The following is a 27,173-nucleotide window of genomic DNA, read 5'->3' on the forward strand; positions in this document are numbered from 1 at the left end:
GAGTTTACGTTATATAACTTCTAAACAACTCTCTATTCTAATGAGAGATCATAAATCGAAAAGTGCGTTCACCTAAATCTCCTTAACCGAAAACGGTGGTACGTAGAAAGCCAAATCGATACAACAATGTTACATAATCGGGAGTATGCAAGATCCCTAATCAAGGCTTAACGGGGTTTAAGGACCTTACAGTGCGTAGCCGGACACTCAAAAAGGTCACCAGTGAAACCTCTCCCACATATCTCTAAGTATGTGAAACCTCTCCCACATATCTCTAAGTATGTGAAACCTCTCCCACATACCTCTAAGTATGTGAAACCTCTCCCACATATCTCTAATTATGTGAAACCTCTCCCACATATCTCTAAGTATGTGAAACCTCTCCCACATATCTCTAAGTATGTGAAACCTCTCCCACATATCTCTAATTATGTGAAACCTCTCCCACATATCTCTAAGTATGTGAAACCTCTCCCACATATCTCTAAGTATGTGAAACCTCTCCCACATATCTCTAAGTATGTGAAACCTCTCCCACATACCTCTAAGTATGTGAAACCTCTCCCACATATCTCTAATTATATGAAACCTCTCCCACATATCTCTATGTATGTGAAACCTCTCCCACATACCTCTAAGTATGTGAAACCTCTCCCATATATCTCTAATTATGTGAAACCTCTCCCACATATCTCTAAGTATGTGAAACCTCTCCCACATATCTCTAAGTATGTGAAACCTCTCCCACATATCTCTAATTATGTGAAACCTCTCCCACATATCTCTAAGTATGTGAAACCTCTCCCACATATCTCTAAGTATGTGAAACCTCTCCCACATATCTCTAAGTATGTGAAACCTCTCCCACATATCTCTAAGTATGTGAAACCTCTCCCACATATCTCTAAGTATGTGAAATCTCTCCCAAATATCTCTTTGTATGAGAAATCTCTCCAAGTAAGTCAAATCTCTCCCAAATCTCTCTAAGTATGTCAAATCTCTCCCAAATCTCCCTAAGTATGTGAAATCTCTCCCAAATATCTCTCTGTATGTGGAATCTCTCCCAAATATCTCTCTGAATGTGAAATCTCTCCAAGTATGTCAAACCTCTCCCAAATCTCTCTAAGTATGTCAAATCTCTCCCAAATCTCTCCAAGTGTGTCAAATCTCTCCCAAATCTCCCTAAGTATGTGAAATCTCTCCCAAATATCTCTTTGTATGAGAAATCTCTCCAAGTATGTCAAATCTCTCCCAAATCTCTCTAAGTATGTCAAATCTCTCCCAAATCTCCCCAAGTATGTCGAATCTCTCCCAAATCTCTCTGAGTATGTGGAATCTCTCTCAAATCTCTCTCGAAATCTCTCCCCGACTTTCTATAATCACTCGGGGCATCCCGACCCTCGAAATTGGCGAAAAATAGCCCAAGAATAGAAGTCTACGCGAAAAACGGACTTAAGAAACGAACCCTCCGAACCGAAAGTACTATTCATGAACCGAACCGAAAGCACTATTCATGAGGGTCCGAACCGAAGTTACTGTTCATGAGCCGAACCGAGGACACTGTTCATCCGAACCGAACCCAGCTTGGAAGGAGGATCCGAACCGAACCCGGCATAGAAGAAAGGTCCGAACCGAGAGTACTGTTCATCACTGTTCACAACAGTGCCTTCGGTTCTAGCCTGACTTCGGACCGAACCCCCCCGCTTTCGCTTCTCGCCTTCACTTCGGACCGAGCCTCGGACCAGCCTCGCTTCGCTTCTTCCCTCCGGCTCGCGCCCCTCGCCTCCGAAACATGCACCATCCGACCGAACTTCGGCCTAGGGACCGAACTTCGGCCTAGGTCCGAAGTTATCCGCTGGAAAATTCGTTTTTCACCCCGTTTTTGCGTATTTTTGCGTTTTAAACCCATTTTAATTATTTTAACATAGGATTCTCACCCAAAACTTTATTTTAAAATATAAGACCCCTAAATTAATGATTTAATCACATTTTAAGGGTAAAATCTTATCCAAATAAGGTTAGGTAAAGTACAAAGGTAGAGTGTTGACTTTACCTTATTTTATGACACAAGCAACCCCATACCCACTCCATGATTAACCCACACTCCTCCCCACCATACCTTGTCACTTCCTTGTACTTTTACCTTCCTCACAAGCCATCTCCATGTTTTGAGAGCTGGATATCCATCCTCTCTCCTCACTTTTCTCTCATTTGTTCTCATTTCACAAGAAGATCAAACTCCTCTCTCTCTCACTTTCACTCTCTAGAAATCCGAGATTCAAGGGCTGATCTTGAGAGTTTCCTCCACCTTTGGTAAGCATAATCCATTTCCTTTAAGATTATCTCAATTATTTCCACTCAAATCATGAGTATCTTACACAAACTCCATTAAATTTGTGTTAGAGCTTCGAATCTTCAAGCGATTCTTCTAGTGTTCTTGGGTTGAACACTTCTCTTCTTCAACACTTATCTACTGAAATCACACAAGGTGAGTTCATACCCCTACATTTTCATGTTTTCTTAAGTTTTTAGGGGGGGGGGGGGGGGGGGGGAATACAAGTTAAAACACCAAGAACATAACTAAAATTTTCTAACAGCTTTCATCAGAAAAGTTGAACTCCATTCACGGACTGTTTTGGACACCTTAAACATTTTAGTTTTCAAAACTGTTTTAGGTGCATGTAGTTCCACTTCTTAGCTTTAAAATGACTACTCGCACATCTCCATACGATTTTTCTACAATTTATGGTGATTTTTACAAAACTGCCTATCATTTCAAACACCAATCCGGACCAGTCTGTGATTATGGACTTTTTCACCTAAGTTGCAGTTCATTAAAAGTCATGATAAAAATTATGAGTAAACTAGACACATTTTGGGAACTCCCAGAATTTACGGATTTAGTTTTCGACTTCGTATGATTTTTCTATGAATTTTCAAAAATAGTGTAGGAAGGTTGAAAATTTGTTAACAGCTTGTAATTTTTACAACACTTTGTATTATGTTGAGCAAAGTGTATAATGTCAAGTTCTAAGTATTGAATGTGATATGTTGTAAATTTTATCATCATAAACTGAAAATAAGCCATTCATGATAAGATTATTCATTCAAATAGAACACGTATATATATATAAATTATAATAAGCATAGTTTAATGGATTTTATAATCCTAACGCTTTTTCATAAAAGAGTTCTTATATAATACAAACATTTTGGATAAAACTATAATAGGTATAGTTTTCAATACATCACATAACACACACGTACGAAAAGGGTACATTCATACAGAAAGGTTTTACACTCCCGCATACAACTTGTAAACTTGTTAACATAAATTGTGAGACATTCTCTTTCCGTACGTCCGAGTGCGGAATATAAATCCTGTACGTTATAATCAGAGTCTCCTGGAGGGAGAACGTGATAGTTGTATATAGATCTATATTGGGTTTGACACCCCACACCTTGCTGCTAGCTACAGTTGGACCTGCAGGTCTACGGGTGATAATTGTCATTTTAGTTAATCGACGCCTGAGAAAGGTCGTGGCAGGTTCATTAGTCTTAAGTATGATTATAGCGGCTCACATAAGGATATAACAATACATAAAGTTTACAGGATTTTTATAAAACTTTAATGGGTTTTATGTCGATTTTTAAAATCACTTTTATCTCAATAAGTACCGATATTACTGTCTACATTCGGTTTTTGGTATTTATGACTACACACCATTTGAAACCACATTTATAACTTTAAGTATAGACGATACTTGTTATTTTCTCGGTCCCGAGACCTAGGACTACATATACATTAAGTATTAACAAACATAAGAAATTGCGGAAACATCATTTAATTCAAGTGCGTTTATGTCAGTTTAAGCACATTTTATTTTCCTTTAATAAGAAAGGTTACTTATACATTTTGGTCATCGGTTATGAGACTACATTACAATACTTGATAAAGAAAATATCGGATTTTCTGAATACATATCATATCATTTTTACCAGGAAAACGGTCTATTTCTCCAATAAAATCTCTTATGAACTCACCAACCTTTGTGTTGACATTTTTCAAAACTACTTGTATTCTCAGGAATTCAGTGAAAACAGGAAACCAACAACGTTTTGAGGATGAGACGATAAATCGTCAAACAGTTCATTTTGTTTCATAATGTAATTGATTCGAATCATGTAAACATATACTTTGGTGTAACTTTTTCAGTTATATTTATGATGGTTATATTTACTTTGAGCACTATTATACTCGTTGTGATGATACTCTACATGAAGTCCCCACCCTCGAACGTTTCCGCCATCCTTGGTTTGGGGGTGTGACACTTTTGCAAGTGGGCCATGATGGTTTCACCATCCTTCATTTTGGTTGTGATAATGGAGGCAATGATCTCATACCTCTCTTGTCGAGCACGTTGATGGTATCTTTCCATCAAATCTTGATACATTTCAAAAGGATAGTAATCCTCTTATGACTTCTGCAGCTCAACAGTCATGGTAGCAATCATTAGACACGACACCTTTGTCACATCCCTCTCATGAATAGTGTGCTCAGTGATTTGCTCGGGAGTAGCAGTGGTGACATCAATCTCCATGAGGTCTTTATCTAGGACATATTTTTTGTCCTTATACTGAATAGCCACTCGGATGTTTCTAATCCAATCATTAAAGGTTGAACCATCAAATATGACCCACCCACATAGGTTCATGAGGGAGAAAGAGCCTGAAGGGATTGGGTTGGAAGAATTGTTTGGGATAGACATCTGAAAAGAAGAATAAAAAAGTTTAGTTTAGATAATAATCCTTAATATTACACCCAAATGAAATATTAAGGCTAGGACCCTACACAATATTCTACAATTGCGAAAAGGGATGCCGTAATCCAATTGTAAAAATATTTGAAGGTAGGTAATGACGATTTACCAATTTCCACCATAAAAAACGAAATAGATTATTAAGTTTTAATTGTATTTGAAATTCCTAGATCCTTTGAGATTCATTGAACTTTTCAATGGCATGTTTAAATCTCGATTGTGCCCTTCAAGTTTGTGACTGGGATACCGAGGATCACAAACAAGGTGTGAATAACCATGCAAATTAGCTTCGTACAACCAATGTTACAGATCACCTAATCAATGTGTCGGTTAGCCATACACATTCCATTGATCTATGATTAACATTAAGTTACCCTTTGCCAGATATTGTCAGTCCCAAATTAGTGTGTCGGTTAACCTGTGACAACCCGAAGTTCGTTCCGTCGTCGTAACCCGTTCCGTCTTTTAAAATTCATCGTCTTGAATTGTTTCCGTTCGTTTCTAAAATTAAGTCATTTTTTTTGGGTTTGTTATTATGACTTAATAATTTTCCAAACGAATTAGAGACTCGTGGAAACGCCCCAAATTTTTAATTAGAAAAATTTTAGTTTTATTCCGTCAAGTTATAAACAATTAAATCGGGTACGACCAAATGCCTCGCTTAACGACAATATCGGGTAGAATTCCACCATGTCCCAAACCGAACTATATATAAAGTTGATTAAGCCTCATTTGAAGCTTTTTCACTCTCTCTCTCTCTCTAACCTCTCTCCTCAAATCCAATCTAAGGGTCCAAAATCATCAAATTAAGGCTCCAAATCATCAAGGTAACTACCCTAACTCCTAGTATAACATCTTTAGCCTTCAATTTTGAGTTCAAATCATAATTTAGGACCATAAACATGTTTTTACGGCCTTGGAGCATTCTTGGGCCGTGAACACATATAATTGGGGTTTTTGAGCCTTAAAACCCTTCCAATCGATCTTTGGAGCTTAGATATGGCTAGATGGCTTAATGGATCGGACTTAGAACACCTTAAACTCATTATTAGAGGAGTAAACATGAGTTTACTGCCCAAGAACATGCTTGGGCGGTAAACACCCATTCATGGGTAGTAAACTCCTTCTAAGGTGTTAAATTGCCACTTACACACCTCCTAAGCCTTGAACTAAAATCTAGAAGCAACTACAAACGAATTAGAAGCCTTAAACTTGATGAAAACCATTCCTTTAGGAGTTCACGGCCGTAAATCCCCCAAGAATGGGTTCCTGGGCCATAAACTCCAATAAATGGGTTAAATGGTGCCCTAAATTCACCCATTGGCTTGTAAAATGGCTTGAAATCACATGTGATTAATCTAGGACCCCCAAAACACATTAATTCATGGCACGTAAGAGTTTATGGCCGTAAACTCATATTTTACTGCCGTAAACTCCTCAAATGGTCCATAAAATGTTCAAACTACTTTCCAATGCCTTGAAAACCAAACCTAGAATTAACCCTCAAATGAGATAAGGCCATTTAGCACTCTAGAACACCCCACCATGAGTTTACGGCCGTAAACTCATGGGGAGTGGGTCTTTAGGGCCAAACACTCTTGTGTGAGTTTACTCTTGAAGAGTAAACTCCATATCCAAGCTATATGTGTCTATAGATGTCACCCGGGTCCCTCCAAACACTTGTAATGAAGCGCTTTCGCGACTAGAAGTGTATGTCCTAAACTAATTAATAATTCAAAGCCTAATTAGATACAAATGTGTATCTTTTCATAATACATAGGAATCTTGTGCGTTTGCAAGCCCCGAACTGACGTTTAGGATCCAAACCGACGCGTTCCTCAACCGGTGAGTTCATACCCCTACCCTTTTTTCGTATTTTTCAAATGTTTTCACGGGGGAATACAAGCAAAAGTACAAGGAAATCTTGTACTTAAAGTTATTTTCAGCTCAAATGTTTCATTTTATGTATGCTTTTAATATCAAAAATCGTGTTAACCAATGGTTCGAATTGCAGAGTAAACTGTTAGACTAAATGTAGATTTCTTTAATAAATGTTATAAACTCTGTTACATTTTGCAAAAGAAATCATACTAATCATAAACTAAGGTGAATACTAATACGAATACTAATACGAATACGAATACAAATACGAATACAAATACGAATACAAATACAAATAGGAATAGTTATAGATATATTAATACGAATACGAATACGAATACGATTAGGAGCAGAAATAGGTATACGAATACGAATACGAATACAAATACGAATAGGAGTAGGAATAGGAATACGAATACGAATACGAATACGAATACGAATACGAAAGCACACCTTTGGATGATGCCAAGACTTCGAATATACAGTTAGTGTACGCCTTGGGTGTCACCAAAGTTTCGAAATTAATTCGAAAGTACGCCTCTAGACATCGACAGAGTTTCAAAAACGTACGCCTTTGGATGTCGACAGAGTTTCGAAGATACGTCTAATGTACTCTTTTGGGAATCACCAGAACTTCGAAAATACTGTTAATGTACATTTCTAAGTGTATCCAAATATTCGAAAATACAACTAAGTACAGTAGATAATCGACATTTGAATGTAGGGTAACTAAGATATCAGAATACCTAACTAATACTAAAAGTATGGTAGATACTAGTACATCGAAATCCGAACTAAGAACTAACCGCAACATTAGGAAAATATGGGATTTTCCTGGAATAACATAACATTTCGTAAACAAATGGTGTAACGAATGGAAAACTAAACTAATAGGAAAATATAGGATTTTCCTGGGATAACATAACTACTCATAATCGAATCGGGTAACGAATGATAACTAAACTGTTTTTATAAGAAAATATGGGATTTTCTTAGATAACATCTTTTCAGAAAACCAAAAGGGAACTCATTCTTTTCAAAACTAAACCGCTTATGAACTCACCAGCTTTATGCTGATTTTCAAAATGCTTGTATTCTCAGGTCAGCATTAGACAGGTACACCGCCATCCTTTGGAGAAGATGAAGTGTTTGGAAGACTCATCTTTGCTTTTGTTCATATGATATATATGTATGACACTTATAACATTTTGATTTCAAACAAATGTAATAACTCTATGTAATGTATTGTTTTGTGTTTACTATACTTACTATGTACATTGGTTGCGATATTCATGACGTCCTCCGCCCCAGAACGTTTCCGCCTTAGGTTTCGGGGTGTGACATAACCACACACGCTCCACTAACGATTTAACAAGGTGCAAAGTGTAATTTCATGGATTAGCACCATTTTCACATTTTTCCTAAAGTAACTAAGATTGAGAATTTCATAAAAGTTTAGTTACTTTATATTTATCATTATACTTTTAATGAGGGAGAATTAATGTCCAATCCTACCCGTTCGGCTAACGACCCTCCACCATTCAAGGAACCAGTGGGTGAGAGTGGACACCCATTAAACCACCATTTTATATGCAGTAACCTTATAACCCCCCTTATAGACCGGGTTCGTGAATGAGGCCTGCTCACGGTAAGCCTGCTAGTCTTATATATATATATATATATATATATATATATATATATATATATATATTAAACTTCTAATATTATAAAGTATAAGGGTTGAATTTTAACTTTTAAAACTCTAGGGTTTGGAATTAAAGTTTCATTGATGAGACTTTACAAATTCCAAAACTTGAGGGCAAGTTTTGAAACTTGTCAATAATATTCACATTCATAACTTATGAGTTTAATATGATTTTAATGTATGAGACCTTTCATGTTCCATAACTTGAGGGCAAGTTATGGAGGTCATTAAAATTCATTTAGATCATTTTCTAACAACTAAAATTATCACATAATTTATTATCTAACTAAACTCATAATCAAGATAATTTCAAGTCAACAATTTGAAAGAAATTTTGTTTATCATATAAAAACAACAATTATTTTAAAACTTTGAGAATTATCTTGTGGTTGGATGTGTACAAGAACTACCATATCATTAAAAAACATTTCCAATGATCCAAAACAGTTTGTGGTAGTGTTCCCAATCTAAACTAGGCCAAGAAACTCGAATTTCTGCAAACAAAGCCTGCAACTCATCGAGTGCATGAACTAAGTAGCTGAGTTGCTCTGTTATTGAGTGGACTCGGCGAGCTCATCAGTCAGAGGACAAAAATTCGACTTTTTCAACTTTGAAAAATAACAAGCATCAAGTATAATAGAAAACAATTCTAGGCTCTGATACTACTGTTGGGTTTTGAGCACTATAACACTCCTATGGTGCACATGCAACCATAAATGCTTTGGATCTATGCTTTCTCTAATCATACATGCATATTTTCAATTTTCCAAAGGAGAATTCTCCTTAGCTAGCATACAATTGAAACTATACAATATAAACTTACTTTGAATGCTTACCTCTTGAGTATGGTAGATTTCTTTACCTTTAAAAGCTTGAGCACCTCAGGTTTGATGCCTCTATTGGTTCACAAACACCAATATTCAAGAGGAGGCTTGAGAGAATAGATTAATAGAACAAAATCAACTTCACCTTCTTGAAAGTAAGTGGCAACTGATTTTGGCTCTAGGAGGGGCTTATTTATAGGGTTACACATGCTAGGGTTACACTTTCTAAACCATAATGACCCATGACTTTCCACATTCTCATGCTCCATGGATTTAACCTCCATGGACAATCCGTGGATTAGTTTATCCCATCTACATAATCATGGATCATTTGCCTACACTACAAGAATCATTGATTTACATAATCAAATCCCCATACATACATAAGCATAACAAATTAATATCAAGCGGAAAAATAAATTACGTACCAGCCACGACGTTTAGCGCTGCTCGAGCCTCCTCTGTGGTCAACTGAAATGCACGGCTCTTCACCGTAGGAGCATCCACCTTTGCAGGGAGGCCATCAGTGATCCTCATTGTGGCAGACGTAGGCAGCGCCACCGCTCCTCCCTACCCCTGCAAACTCAGACAATCGACCTTTTTATGGCCGGTCTAGTTGTAGTGGAAACAAATCAAACCCTTATTGGGGCAGTCCCCGCTCACGTGGTCTGGCTGACCACAGGTATAACATATCGAGTCCGTCACCCGACAAACTCCACTGTGCGACCTTCCATATTTGGCACACCGACCACGGCCCTGGCGCCCTGCTGGGCTTTACTAGTAGAATCCGAGTTCTTAGGCTTTTCAGGCTGACCTACAGTTGTCTGAGCTGCTCTGGCTTCCGCTTGGTGCCAAAATCCAACTCCTTCTCCCACTCCTGGGGCTTCTCCACCATCTCATTCAGGGTTTTGCACCCTGAAAAGCTCACGAACTCACAGATATCATCCCTCAGCATGGAATGATACCTCGTCCTCCTCATATCTTCATATGCAGCATACTGCGGGATCACTAGTGCTCGTTCCCGAAACTTGGCAGTGATCTCGGCCATAGTCTCGGTGGTCTGCTATAGCTCCTAAAACTCCCTCACGAAACGTTGCATCTCAATGAATGGTGCAAAATCCAAGTCAAAGTGCCTGACAAACTCCTCCCATGACATCTTAGCCACTCCGGCTGATCCCACCTGGTGGGTTACCTCCTCCTACCATTCCCTGGCTCGATCCCTCAGTATGTACAAAGCAAACCCCACTTTTGCCAGCTCGGGGAAAGAGCTCGTCTGTTGGACGTTCTCCTTGTCTACCACCCACTGTCAACTAACTTTGCGGTCCCTGACCCCAAAGAACTCAGGAGCCCCACATGCCTTGAACTCCAAGAGCAAGGGAGTTCAGGCCTCGACCTGGCCCACCGCAATCCCGGCTTGGAAAGACCTTAGCTGCTCCTCCATGATCTTCATCATCCCCTCCTTGATGATCCCGAAAATCACTATGGTAGCATCAAGAAAACCCTTCATAACCTTGACTGCGATAAGCTCGCGTAGCTTCTCGTCAATGGGCTCCGTAGCGTAGCCCGACCCAGATCCGGATCCTGATTCTTATCCCGATCCCCCTACACCATGACACGTCACCACCATTCTGATCTGAAATACCATAAGACATAATGATCAAGATTTTCAAAAAGGGGATCCTTCCACCCGGTCTCCTTAGAGCTCCCATATCTAACATTAGTTCGGTATAGGTCGTATGCTTTTAGTAGTACGGGCCCAATACTACCTTCCACACGTACATGTATCTTCCCCAAGGCTCTATCTGATAACTCTAATTCATCCCAGAACAAAACATATCTCACAAACTGGCGCATAACTCAAATCCTAGGCTATCCTAAGATTTGCTCCATTCCCATCAAAATAGAACTCAAATCAATCATAACAGGTTGCCTTATGCATGCAAATTATACAAAGAACAGGATCAAATAGAGTGTGGAATAACAGAGTCTACCCTAGGACCACAACCAAACAATGAACAGGAAATAAGGCCACATCAATTATTCTAAGGCTATAAGATCCTAATCGTATACAATTTTGAAAGCATACACATAGCAAGATCCATCCGATTAGCACATTCCAAATATCAATATAGCATGGCTAACATATTCGGGAAAACACTTACTTGAGTTCGGCCAATTACATGCGTTGCACTCTCCCTTTTTCGTACAACGGTACAAGAAATCGGTTTTAAGAAGTTTTTAACTTTTATTTTGAAAAACAGTTTTACCATTTCCTCGGTTTGAGTTCTGACACACCCGAGAGTATGCCCAAATCCCTCAAACCAAGGCTCTGATACCAACTTGTAACATCCTAAAATTCCAATAAAAATTTTCATTTTTAAGTAACGAAATCATTTCCTTAAAATATAAAATTCCAATCACATTTTTTTTCAAAATCCATAACATCATACAATTTATTCATAATATCATAGTTTCCCCAATAAAAATGCCAGAGAGTGCATGCTGCGCCATCACGCCGGGCCCTTTCCCTTAGATCCTGAAGTACCTAAAACAACCAACAAACTGTAAGCTAACGCTTAGTGAGTTCCCCATAACATACTCCACACAATCCACATAATCACATAAACCATATCAACCATATAAGCTACATAAGTCATGCATATAAACATATAAGGATGCCATGGAAACCTTCCAAGGTCTTACATCGAGTGCCACTGGAACCCTCCATGTGGTCTCAACCCACCACCATGGGAGCCCTCACACGATCTTAACTACCTGCCATGGGAACCCCCACATGGTCTTAGCTACCTGCCATGGGAACCCCTACATGGTCTTCCCTAACTGCCATGGGAACCCCCACATGGTCTTAGCTAAGCACATAAATGTCATATAAGGTAAACATGTGAACATACAAGGATGCCATGGAAACCCTCCAAGGTCTTACACCGAATGGCATGGGAACCCCTACATGGTCTTAGTCCACTACCACGGGAACCCCCCAGGGTGTTCCATGCAAGTATCACAAGGACAACTAGCATATCACATATCACATAATCAACTATCATTCCACATAACACATAATGGTCCGGCCTTGGTGCCTTCGACCCATTGGTATGGTGAGGAGACTCACCGTAGTCTGAAGAACACAAACAATGCTCGCCTAACAGTTCGAAACCACCCGTGCTGAACAATAATACCATTAACCTAAAATTAGGATTAAATACAATCTAATCCAAGAACCCAATTACCTAAGCCCAATTCCTTCCATAATGGCCCAAGAGTCTTTCCTTTGCTAATAGGCTCAAAGTCCATGTCCAAAGCTATTAATGGCCCACATGGCCTAATAAGGCCCAACGAAAACAACCATGGCCCAGAATAGATTAATCAGTCCACTACCCCAAGTACGACCAGGCCCAAAACTGATTGCGGCCCAAAGGGATTACAAGCCCACACGAAGCCCAAAACCAACTCGGGTGTGTACTCCAAGCGTAGCACTTCAGTACGCTCATCGTACTGAGTCCTTGGCTGTACACGTTGTGTACACTATATTACGCCCAACGTACAAGTAGATTAATCACCACTTTCATTAAGTGCCTAATACTTGATATTCTAACGTCCAATATCATATCTGAGCCTAATAAGACGTCCTAGGACATAAAGTTGGCAACTTTATACCCTTGCATGCTATAAGGGACTTCACAACTTCATTCTTCACATTAGGACTTCATATAAAGATTCAAACTAATTCATGGAGTCTAGATAACTTTCAAGCTAGCACCTTTATTCATTTAGCATGCTCACAAAACTCAGATCTAACCATCTTAGTCTATGGAGTTGCTCAACTCACAAGAGAAGATCCAAGAACCAAAAAGGGGACAATATAGAAAAACCTAACTCAATCTAGTGAATAATATGGCAAGATTAAGACTTTATACCTCCAGAAGCTCCTCAAGGTGAACTAGATGAAGGTTCTTGAAACCCAATGCCACACCAAGCTTGCTCACTAACGTCTTTTTATTGAATATGCTCCAAAATGGCCACCAAGACACTTCTATGCTCCAAAATCACACTCTCAAAGGAAAACTGAGGTAAAGGGACGAAATGAGACTCGAGAGGATGATTAGGGTTTGCTCCAAGTGGCTTAAGGATGAATAAATAGGTCTCAAGTCTGAGTTTTAGGGTTTAAGTCCTCCATCGCATACGCCCCACATACCTACATGTATGGCCCGCATACTCAATATTCCTTCGTGATCCTTCCTCCATAGTACGTTAAGCGTACACTTAGGTATGCCCAGCATACCAAAGGGACCATTTTGGCCAAATTAAATAATTTCAAGGGCTTAGAACGATTTACCTAATTTGGAGTGTGACATATCATGCTCTCTTACGGGATATTCTAGTTATAATACATGACTTTTGTAGGTACACTGATAGGTATGATGAAGACTTTGACTCACAAAATTTGACTCAACAATTTTATGTTTAGTTGTAATGAAAACCTTTGTATGTGTAATTTTCACCTTTCCATGATAATAAAATGGTATAAAATAATTATATCTATAACTTTATATAATTATCCACTTTGCTCCACATATTACAATAGTGTTAATAATCCATAAACTATACTTATATAGTTTATTATAAGATTTGACTTTTGTACCTATATATATATATATACATATATATATATATATATATATATATATATATATATATATATATATATATATATATATAGGGTAAAGTGAATATACCTAACAACCTTATATAAGCTTAGGTACCTAACCACATTATACTACATTGTTTTCAATTATATTTCTATTGCAATCGTCTAAGGTTCTTAAACTTCAATCCTTAACTTGATTTACTTCCAAAATTTTCAGACATTCACTATTATTTTCCTCCTACACCATTTGATTTGTAATGGTAGTATATGAAGCCCACCAGGGGGTCTCCGATAGAAAGACGTCATTTGAAGGAAGATAACGGTAAATGTCCAAATATTTTGGAAGCAATCAAGTTATGAGGTTGAATTTTAAGAACTTTCGGTGATTACAATGCAAATATGATACAAAATTACGTAGTATGATGTGGTTAGGTACCTAAGCTTATATAAGGTTGTTAGGTATATTCACTTTTCCCATATATATATATATATATATATATATATATATATATATATATATATATATAGAGAGAGAGAGAGAGAGAGAGAAAGAGAGAGAGAGAGAGAAAGAAAGAAAGAGAGAGAAAGAGAGATAAAGAGAGAGAGAGAGAGAGGCTAACATGCTTAGATATTCATAAATACAAGTATTTTACATCTAGCACAAATAAGTGAGTCCTTATTATGAAAATGTCCATTTTTCAAGTTTTTTACTTTTAACGTCACAAACGGCAAATAGTGAAATATAGTTATGTAAAACTTATTTTTATATTTTTGTGATTTTTAGGTCAAGTTAACGTTATATGTTTTAAACAACATATTTTGGTCAAAACCCAAATAAATGGTGCCATAACCTAGTTATGACCATTTTTGTTAGAAAACCCATTTTTGCATAAAATGATAGATTTTGAAGTATTCTTTTTGTAAAACTAAATCTTTGGTATTCATATGTCCAAAATAAAATATTTTGGTTTATGTTCCACAAAATGGTGTAATAACTTGGTTATAACCATTTTTGCTACAATAATCATTTTATGCTCATAAAAACCCTAGTTTTTATAGTTTTGTGTTTATAACTTTTTCATAAGAACATATAGCATGTATACACTTGTGTTTCATAGCTATGTATTTTAAACATACTTTTACATCTAAATGTTCATAAAGCTTGGTAATAACATTATTTCATGTATTTAGCACTTTTACACAACATGTAAGCAAGCATGCATATAACTTGTATATTTATACAAGTTTACTTGTATTCTTCCCCCAAAAACTTTGAAATCACGAAAATGAAGGGGTATGAACTCACCTTATGTGTCTTTTCTTGATGAATGGAAGGTTTGTCACACACCCAAACCAAAACGGCGGAAACGTTCGGGGGCGAAAGACGTCATGTTAAGTATCACAACACACGCATTATAGTAATCAAAATACAACAATCATTGCATTAATAATGTATAAGTTTTTACATAAGTGTTTAAACATTACATATTTAAACATCAAAAGTAGATATAGTAAAAGACAAAAGACGCAGCACAACACTAAGTTGTCTTCTCAAAAGCTCCGGGAGTGTACCTATCTACTAGATTCCCTGAGAATACAATTTATTTTGAAAGAGAGAATCAACATTTAAGCTGGTGATTCATAAGTATTTTTGTTATAACAAGTATACTCTTAGTTCTTTTGGAAAAGTTCGCCTGTTCCTCCAGAAAATCCTATATTTTCTAATGTGATAAAATGATAACCACAATACTTCCTTCTACAATCACTTAGTTTATACTAGTTATACAGTTAAATGTGTGAATATGCCCTAAGCCCACAACCAAACAAGGAACAGGAAGTAAGGCAGAAATCACACATTCCATTGCCTATCGGATATTATTTATATATAACTTTGATATATAAACTAAGGAATTACAGAATTAACCACTAAAGGTCCTTTATGTTATACTAGTTTTAAGAAAGTGACTGATTAGGTTTCCAGAAAATCCTATATTTTCTACTTTACAACTAAAAAGTAGTTTTAATCCCATAAAATCGTTCCATTTAAGTATTATTGTACTTATAATAAAGTTTAGCATAATTTTAACTATCCATAAAATTATAAGAAGAATAAAAGTAGTTTCAATACCATAAAACTGTTTTGTGAAGTAGTTTTAAATCCTATAAAACCATTCTGTAAAGTAGTTTTAATCCTACAAAATTGTTGTGTTTTGTTTGTGGAAAGTGATTAATACAGTAGTATTTCTTAAAAATAAACTACTAGTGAATAACTACCTTATTATTAAACTGGTTAATTAGGGTTAAAATGTGATGAAGTTGTAACCATGCTGATAGACTAGAACAAACACAACGATTTTCTGGCGTCGAAATTGTGTATGTGACATTTGTCACCCTTTGGCCTGCCGGCCAAACTGTAGCTAATAGTTGGGATGTGGGATTGTCGGTCCCGTATAGATTTATACACACAATGCCCGTTCTCCCTCCAAGAGACTCTAGTTACAAGAATGTAACATAACAAGTATATTGCAATGTCCTGAAGACGTACCATCACATTTTGGTTTAGGTAAAGATCGAATTAAAACCTTTTCTTCACAAAGTAGTTTAAACCTCGAATACTTATCTAGAAAATAGATTTCTCGTTTGTTTCATAAATTATACGTATTATAATTTATGTTCTATCTGTTTAACATGATCTCTCATTAATGTACCCTTTTGCTCAGCATGAAACAAAGGTAATGATACTGACTGAAGTAACCTTTTATATTCACATATGTATAATACATATAATTAAGAAAGAAATGACCTTCGAACAAATAAAACAACCTTAAGCCCACATCCAAACAAGGAAAAGGAAATAAGGCAATTCATTAGTCTTAAGCCCTTTAAGTCTTATTTATATACCTATACATATATAAACATGATTTTTACAATCATAAGTTTAAAGAGTTATAAAACATTTAAATGAGTTTAACGGTATTCTAAAATGAGTTTATGTGACTTTTAAAAGAGTTAACATGACTTTAAGTCATTATGGAAGTATTTGGTAATCCTTAAAAACATAAGGAAATTTTTTGTGTGATTGATATCACATGTAATTACTGACACAATTAAATTGTGTTCAACTTGTATCCCCCTCCCCCCCCCCCCTAAAAGTATTTAAAACCATTTAAAAGGTAGATTATAGAGGTATGAACTCACCTTATGTTTGTTAATCGATTGAAGATATGATATAGGATGATAAGTTTCATGAGTGAAGTCCCGAAGCACAAACGATTCCTATTTAGCATATAACAACATATATATATATATATATATATATATATATATATATATATATTAGTATATTTAACAACTAAAGTGTAAAGGAAACAGCCTTAGGATATATATATATATATATATATATATATATATATATATATATATATATACAATTAGTGTATTTAACAAATAAAGTGTAAAGGAAACAGCCTTAGGAAGTAGGGAACACATACAATGAAGTGTCAGAACTAAAAATGAAAGGTTGAATGATGATCACGGCCAAGAGTGAAGGGTTCACGGCCTTGGAAGAAATCACGGTCCAAGAACAATTGATGTGTTCACGGACAAGATGATGTCTTTGCGAACCTGGGATGGTTCACGGCCTAAGAACAACTGATGATCTTGAAGAAAAGGTGATGAATCAAAGATGGAATCAAATGGTTTCACATGAATAACAAGAAAAGTGAAGTGTTTCTTACACTTTTGAGGAGAAAGGAGGGTGGTTCACGGCCAAGAAAGAAAAAATGAAGGATAAATGAGCCATATATATATATATATATATATATATATATATATATATATATATATATATATATATATATAGGGTGAGTTCAAGCCCTAAGAAGGGTCCAGGACCGTAAACACAGCCTGTGGTGTTAAGCCTTCTAGAAACCGCCTCACAGTTCACGGCTCCAAAGTGAGACACGGTTGAGCGGAGTTTAGGGTCCGAGGTGTTCACGGCCGAAGCCTCGTTCACGGTCCGAGGTTTTGGCCTCGCATGGGTTCTCGGTTCGGATGTAGTGGGTTGCGAAGGTTCCCGGTTTCAACATGTTTCATTTCTTAAACAACCAACACCTTTTGAACAAGGTTTATACACTTAAGACCCATTAATCTAGCCATATATGTTAATAAAAGAAATGAGTTTGACCTTTACATGATATGTTTGACTTTTACAAGAATAAATTTTTCGGGTTGTCACATCATCCCCTCGATAAAGGGAGTTTCGTCTCGAAATTGAGTCTAAGGTATACACATGGACTAAAGGAAAAGAGGTGGATACTTATGTTTCTGATTATTCTCATGTTCCCAAGTGAATTTTGGTCCTCGCTATGCACATAAGCGGACCCTCACTATCAGGATAAGGATTTGATTAGTCCTAATGACTTCGTTGTCAAGGATTTCTATGAATTCTTTCACAAAGTTGAGGTTCTCGTTTACCTCGATCTAATCGAGTGGGATAACAAGAGTCTTGTCGGTCCATTATGCTAATGACTAGCCTAGTTTCTAGAGATTTCCGAAGTCACTTACTGAACTGGGAGAAGATTCTACTATCTCAAACGGAGATAACAGATATTGGAACACCGTGCAGTCTAACCAATCTCTCGAACACACGTTCTAGTTAGCTTCTCTATTTGCCTGTTTCCTTCAATTTGCTGGATGCGTGCAGACTTGGATGATCTGCCGACGATCAACCAAAATGGTATCAAGTCCACCTGTTGCCTAGGGTAACTTGATTATGAAGCCTACTACAATCTGCTACCACTTCCACTCAGGTATCTCTGGTTGTTGTAGTAAGCCTATGGATTTTATCTCTGAAGTTCATGATAGAACTCATACTTGGCTCATCCACCATCACCTCGTGTATAAAAGTCGTATATAATTTAGATTGACAAAATGTTCGGATGGGTGACACTGCCGCAAGTCCACAACCAAAGAAGGAACTGGAGATAGGGCGCAATCACACATCCTAAATCTTGTTGAGTCTAAATTATATATCACTCTTGCGTATACACTTAGCAGTGATAGATTAACCTCATGAGTTCTTAGTCTGTATTCTCGAACATGACTTACGGTACAAGCGGTCTTCCTATGAGATCTATTGGGGATACTTCGGGTGGTTACTGACTTGTGAGACTTCTTTGGTGCTTTTCGCTTCATGTTTCCTATCTACTAAGTAGGAGAGAAGGGTGTGGTACCCCTCACATGGGTACTTCTGAAGTTTTGAAGTGAGAGATTATACAAGGGTATGCGTTATGGATTGGAAGAATTTCATCTAACGGTTGATTAAGGAAAGAGTTCTTTTACACATCATAGGGATTTTGCATGGTAAGGACCAAGCCAAACCATGTTGGATGATGATGTCAGAACTTCTCTACGAAATAGATATTAAGTTGATCTGGAAGAAATGATTACTAGGATAATGAACATTCCTATGTTCATAAGTTTTCAGCGCTTTCGGTTTTATTCTATTATTATTGCTGCAAACCCCTTTTTGATTCGAAATTGGCGAGTATTAACAATACGAGAGTTCTGATGGGAAAAGTCGATAAGCTTAATACCTACCGTGAGTAATGTAAACACTAACTCACTAGGTTGTATCAATTTATTAGTAATTAATGTGACGTAAAAGGCACCCAACCACTTCGCATGCAACACATGTGGTTTCCCTCTGTTCTCTGTTCTAATATGGGGGGTAATGGTTTGTTCTACCCTGATATCTATATGGTGTACTTCTCCTCCATAGGTATATTGAATCCATGTGTTGTCTTACTTCCAATTCTAATACTGGTCCTTATTACTTCATAATGGGAAGTTCAAATCCCAGAAGTTTATACGAACCTCTCATCGGTGCCCTTTAATAAGGTAAAGGCACTTGGTGGTTTCTATAGTTTCTTTACTCCTCAATTGTTTCTTTCTCGGAATCCTCCTAATGAAACTCTGTTGGATCCTTATTGACTCTTCTATTGATTGTTGGAGTGGCTACATCCATCTAAGTGGTTTATACGAGAATGGGAATGTCTAAATAATTTATGAGATTAATAAAAATTGATTTTTTACGAAGGTGATCCTTCTCGGTCTTTCTATAATTACATAGTGTGTACAGATTATATAATCCAGATCAAATAGACCTTCGAATAAGTGATCCTACTCTAAAACCACAACCAAACAAGGAACAAGAAGTAGAGTAAAAATCACCTATTCTAAGTCTATAGAATCTCAACTATATATTACCTTAACATATACACTTAGTAATTATACACCTACCATAAAAGGTCTTTTAAAATTTTCCAAAAGTTTACTTATGGTACCTAAAATACTCCTATAGTATTTTAATTATATGATTGATTCTTGAACTTCTTGATATATGAAGTTGATAAGTTTTCAGTTTTGTTGCTATAGCATCATAAAATACTCCTATAGTATTTTAAACTTTATGTTTGATTCTACAATTCTTCTAGTACCTAGGTAAGTATTAGACTTGTTGCAACACTACAATCACTCCCAAACACATGTTGGTCATATCTCAAATGAATATAGTTGATCAGGCTATATTGATCCCAGATATGATTACATAACTGTCCAGGTTTTAATGTAGTGTCCGACATCCAAATACTTTTGTTTTGTTCTTCTTGTGATACTCGTTCTAATGTGTGTATATATATATATATACATATATATATATATACATATATATATATATATATATATGTGTGTATATATATATATATATATATATATATATATATATATATATATATATTCTAATGTATTTATACTTATATAAAATATTGTTATATTTTAAAGTATAATTCTTGGTCAGAGTGTTTTTATCCCCATGTGTTTATAGTTGTATATCTTTTATGACTGATATACTGAGTTCACTATAAACAATGCTCTGATACCAATTTGTCACACCCCCAAACCGGAACGACAGAAACGTTCGGGGGCGGAGGACGTCATGTTAAGTATCACAACACATGCGTTATAGTAATCAAAGTACAACAACCATTTCATTAATAATGTATAAGTTTTTACATAAGTGTTTAAACATTACATATTCAAACATCAAAAGTAGATATAGTAAAGGACAAAAGATGCAGCACGGCACTAAGATGTCTTCTCAAAAGCTCCGAGAGTGTACCTGTCTACTAGATTCCCTGAGAATGCAAATTATTTTGAAAAAGAGAATCAGCATTTAAGATGGTGAGTTCATAAGCATTTTTCTTATAAAAAGTATACTCTTAGTTCTTTTGGAAAATTTCGCCTGTTCCTGCAGAAACTCCTATATTTTCTGATGTGATAAAATGATAACCACAATAGTTCCTTCTACAATCACTTAGTTTATACTAGTTATATATAAGCTAATATAAAACGGACAGTTAAATGTGTGAATCTGCCGTAAGCCCACAACCAAACAAGGAACACGAAGTAAGGCAGAAATCACACATTCCACTACCTATCGGATATTATTTATATATAACTTTGATGTATAAACTAAGGAATTATAGAATTAACCACTAAATCCTATATTTTCTGCTTTACAACTGAAAAGTAGTTTCAATCCCATAAGACCGTTCCGTTTAAGTATTATTGTACTTATAATAAAGTTTAGCATAATTTTAACTATCCATAAAATTATAAGAAGAATGTGTTCCGTTTTATTGGTGAAAAGTACTTTTAATCCCATAAAACTGTTCTGTGAAGTAGTTTTAAATCCCATAAAACCGTTTTGTAAAGTAGTTTTAATCCCATAAGACCGTTCTGTTTTGTTTGTGGAAAGTGATTAACACAGTAGTATTTCTTAAAAATAAAATAATGGTGAATAACTACCCTATTATTAAACTGGTTAATTGGGGTTAAAATGTGATGAAGTTGTAACCATGCTGATAGACTAGAATAAACACAACGACCTTCTAGCATTGAAACGGTATAGGTGACATTTGTCACCCCTTGGCCTGCCGGCCAAACTGTAGCTAATAGTCGGGATGTGGGATTGTCGGTCTCGTATAGATCTATACACACAATGTCCGCTCTCCCTCCAAAAGACTCTGGTTACAAGAATGTAACATAGCAAGTATATTGTTATGTCCTGAAGACGTACCATCACATTTTGGTTTAAGTAAAGATCAAATTAAACCCTTTTCTTAACAAAGTAGTTTAAACCTCGAATACTTATCTAGAAAATAGATTGTGTGTCTAAGAGATTAGTTAGACTGTACGGTGTTCCAATATTTGTTATCTCCGTTCGAGATAGTAGAATATTCTCCCAGTTCAGTCAGTCACTTTGGAAATCTCTAGAAACTAGGCAAGTCATTAGCATAACCTACCATCCACAAATCGATAGGAAGAATGAGAGAACGATTCAAGCATTAGAAATCATGCGGAGATCAGATGTGATCGACCTTGATAAAGCATGGGATACCCATTTACCAACTAGTCGAGCCCTTTATCATTCTAGCATTTAAAGTTGCTCCATTTAAAACCTTCTATGGACGCAAGTGCAGATCCTCTCTGCACTGGACTAAAGTAGGTGTCTTGCAGCTAGCTAGAGGTCCAATTTCCAGACGGTACCTTCATTGGTCCAGAAATCATCAGAGAAACTACCAAGAAGAGAGTACAAATCCAGGAGCGATGTGAAGCTCCCAGAGTCAAACAGAAAAGTTATGACTTCAATAGGAAAAAAATCCTGGGAATTCTAGGTTGATGACCACGTCATGTGAAGGTGTCACCCTGGCAAGGCATGATACGCTTCGAAAAGCGTGGAATACTAAATCTAAGGTACATAAGACCATTCAAGATTCTTGTTAGATTTGATCCAGTAGCTTATAGACCCTGACTACCTCGAGAATTCAATAATATACACCCTACTCTCTATGTCTATCACTTGAAAAAGTGTTTGTCCGACAAGACTCTTGTTATCCTACTCGATTAGATCGAGGTAAACGAGAACCTCAACTTTTTGGAAGAATTCCTAGAAATCCTAGACAGCGAAGTCATTAGGACTAATCAGATCCCTATCCCGATAGTGAGGTTCCGCTTTACCCGGCCAACCTGTAGCTAACAGTTGGGATGTGGGATTGTTGGTCTTGTATAGATCTATACACACAATGCCCAATCTCCTTCCAAGAGACTCTGGTTACAAGAATGTAACATAGCAAGTATATTGCTATGTCCTGAAGACGTACCATCACATTTTGGTTTAATTAAAAGTCGAATTAAACCCTTTTCTTGACAAAGTAGTTTAAACCTCGAATACTTATCTAGAAAATAGATTTCTCGTTTATTTCATAAATAATACCAATTATAATTTATATGTTCTAGTTGTTTAACATGATCTCTCGTGAATGTACCCATTTGGTCAGCGTGATACAAAGGTAATGATACTGACTGAAGTAACGTATTATATTCATATGTGTATAACATATATATATATATATATATATATATATATATATATATATATATATATATATATATATATATATATAATTAAGAACGAAACAACCTTCGGATAAATAACACCACCTTAAGCCAACATCCAAACAAGGAAAAGGAAATAAGGCAATTCATTAGTCCTAAGCCCTTTAAGTCTTATTTATATACCTATACATATATACACATGATTTTTACAATTATAAGTTTAAAGAGTTATAAAATATTTAAAAGAGTTTAGTGTTATTCTAAAAAGAGTTTATGTGACATTTAAAAGAGTTAACATGACTTTAAGTCATTATGGAAGTATTTGGTAATCCTTAAAAGTATAAGGAAATCTTTTGTGTTATTGATATCACATGCAATTATTAACACAATTAAATTGTGTTTAACTTGTATCCCCCCCCCCCCTTAAAAGTATTTTAAACCATTTAAAAGGTAGATTATAGGGGTATAAACTCACCTTATGTTGGTGAATCGATTGAATATATTATATAGGATGATAAGTTTCACAAGTGAAGTCCCAAAGCACAAACGACTCCTATTTAGCATATAACAACATATATATTATTACAATTAGTGTATTTAACAACTAAAGTGTAAAGGAAACAGCCTTACGAAGTAAGAAACACATACAATGAAGTGTTAGAACTAAAAATGAAAGGCAGAATGATGATCACGGCCAAGAGTGAAGAGTTCGTGGACTTGGAGGAAATCACGGTCCAAGAACACTTGATGTGTTCACGACCAAGATGATGTGTTCACGGCCCTGGGATGGTTCACAGCCCATGAACACCTGATGATCTTGAAGAAAAGGAGATGAATCAAAGATAGAATCAAAGGATTTCACATGAATAACAAGAATAGGGAAGTGTTTCTTATACTTTTGAGGAGAAAGGAAGGTTCATGGTTGATGATACTTGAGAGACAATGGGGTGGTTCACGGCCAAGAAAGAAGAAATGAAGGACAAATGACCCAAATATATATATATATATATATATATATATATATATATATATATATATATATATATATATATATATATATATATATATAGGGTGAGTTCACGGCTTAAGAAGGGTTCACGGCTGTAAACACAGCCTGAGGTGATAAGCCTTCTAGAAACTGCCTCACAGTTCACGGCTCCGAAGCGAGATCACGGCTGAGGGGAGTTCAAGGTCTGAGGTGTTCACGGCCGAAGCCTCGTTCACGGTCATGAACCTCGTTCACGGTCCGAGGTTTTGGCCTCGCATGGGTTCTCGGTTCGGATGTAGTGGGTTGCAAAGGTTCTCAGTTTCAACATGTTTCATTTCTTAAACAACCAACACCTTTCGAACAAGGTTTATACACTTAAGACCCATTAATCCAGCCATATATGTTAATAAAAGAAATGAGTTTGACCTTTACACGATATGTTTGACTTTTACAGGAATAAAATTTTCGGGTTGTCACAAGGTTGTAGATGGAAAGTTTCAAGTCAAGATCACTTGAACACTTTGAAGATTTGAAGATCCTATGAATAGTAACACATGATAATGTGTGTAAATGGATTGAAACTAGTATGTAAGTGTGTAGAATCACTAGAAGATGAAGGAAGTACTTATTAATAGTTCAAGAACCAACTTGGAAGAAATTTGCTAGAGAGAATGAGAGCTTTTCTAGGATAAGAAGAACAAAATGAAGGAAAATAATGAAGAAAGAAGGCCTCTCAGTCGAGTTTAGGGGAGAGAGAGAGAGAGAGAGAGAGAGTGGGGAAGAGGGATGGGGGTGGGTAAGGTAGGCATGCATGGATATTTGTGGAGAATTTGACTTGTTGGAAAAGAGGGGACCAATTTGTCTCATTTTTCGGTTCCACAACCCTTAATGTCAACTAGCCATATCTTTTATAAAAATTTAGGCATTTTTATATAAGAGTGGGATTTTTATAAAAATGATGTGTTCTTAATAAAAAAAAGTATGTATAAATATTTAATTTAAATCGTAAAAATTCAAATTATTTTAAAAGACTCAATATCATCAAAGATACTAGAACATTATATTATAGTTATTACTTATATCAAAATAATATATACTCGAATTATTGAATTTCCCGTTGTTAACCCTAGTTAGGGTTTATACTTGATAAATGGAAAATCCAAAGAGATACTGTGTATTATAATTGTAAATTGTACATTAGGAACATTAAGAAACTTAGTTCTTATCCTAAAATCCTAATACTTGTTGTGTTGACTTGGTTGACATGTTGACTTTGTTTGACCCAAAATTGGCAGCTGTCATAGTAAAAGACTAATTCGACTTAGTCAAAGTACATACTTTGATAAGGTACTACAACATTTTAGTATGGAGCATTCCCAGAAGGGAGAATTGCCAATACATAGTAAATATTGCTAGCATATAAGTCAAAGTTTATATGTTCCTTTTGCCCTAATGGGAAAAAGCGATATCTTGGGCCCCTCGATGATTTAGTATTGACTTATAGTGTCGGGCTCGACCATTACTAAATTGATGTGTGCAATTAGTTGTTCTTTGTCATTACAAATCAGAAATCGGGAAACAAATTATTGGACAATGAGATTGATTATGTTCCATGTCATTATTCCACATGATATCTTGCAAAACAGAGGATTATATGATCCCTTATCTTAGGACACGTAATTGACTAGGTCAGAGTTTGACAACGGCTTTAAGAGCTACAATTTGATGATCGATTTAGAAGGATATATTGGCAACTATAGTTATTAGACTTATCCAAGTGGGAGACTATTGGATTAGGTGTCTAAGAGCATAACTATAACTGGTATATACTTGAAATGATAGCAGCATAGTCGTTTTGGGTTGCCCTCAAGACTAGCAACTAGACAGGATGATTTTGGAGGAAGAGGTTGATTTTTTATTTGATTAATAAATTGAAATAAATAATTTGTTAATATATTATGAGAATAATATATTAATTAGAAATAGTAATATCTAATTAATATTTAATCAAAAATTAATTAGAATTCATTTTGGGACTAAAAGAATTAATTAAACGTGCAGGGACTGAATTGTAATTGTTCAATAGTTGAGCAAGAGGCAATCTAGAACCCTCCATAGGCTATGGACGGTTTTTCTAGTGCCTTAGAGTTTCTAGAATAGTCTGTAATGGATAATCAGGAAAGTTGATAATTACCCGGTTTAAGATAATCTTGGATTTGGGCTTATCTAGGGTTTTCTGACTGCACTATAAATAAGGTTGATACCCTATGATTTTCGGCCACTTGCTCGTGAAACGTATTAGCTGAAATTTGCAACCTTCCTCCTGCTTCTCAATCATTCTTCTATTGCTAGTGTTGGGTGTGAGTCATTAGAGGCATGACAATTATGACGCTTGTTCTCAAAGTCTCAACAACACTAAAGATATGTATTGTTATTGCTATATAACAATCAAATGTATATTTTGTAACCCTAATTATGATTTTCGATTATATACTAGTGTTTGAGGGTTTCTATATTGTTGTTCACATTGTATGTTCAATTAGAGAAAACGTAGATCAATTTTAGGGTTGCATGCAAACATAGGATTATTTGTTATGCTCAAAACACATAATATGACCGAGATGAGCCGTGAAGCTTATGATCGATTACGAACAGCCTCAGAGTGAGATCATTTGCGATTCTTGGGTTCCATTAGATTATTATTCCAAACAGCTTGGTTCCGATGGGCTATTACTTGGTGTTGCTTCCAATGGGTGATTTGTTGTTGGTTTCGATTCCGAAAACGTCTTATATTCCAGTAGACTACCCGTTATGAAAAGGATATTTGGAT

This window comes from Lactuca serriola, chromosome 4 (genome assembly GCF_051521515.1).
Source record: "Lactuca serriola cultivar US96UC23 chromosome 4, Lser_US96UC23_V15, whole genome shotgun sequence".
Lineage (NCBI taxonomy): Eukaryota > Viridiplantae > Streptophyta > Magnoliopsida > Asterales > Asteraceae > Lactuca > Lactuca serriola.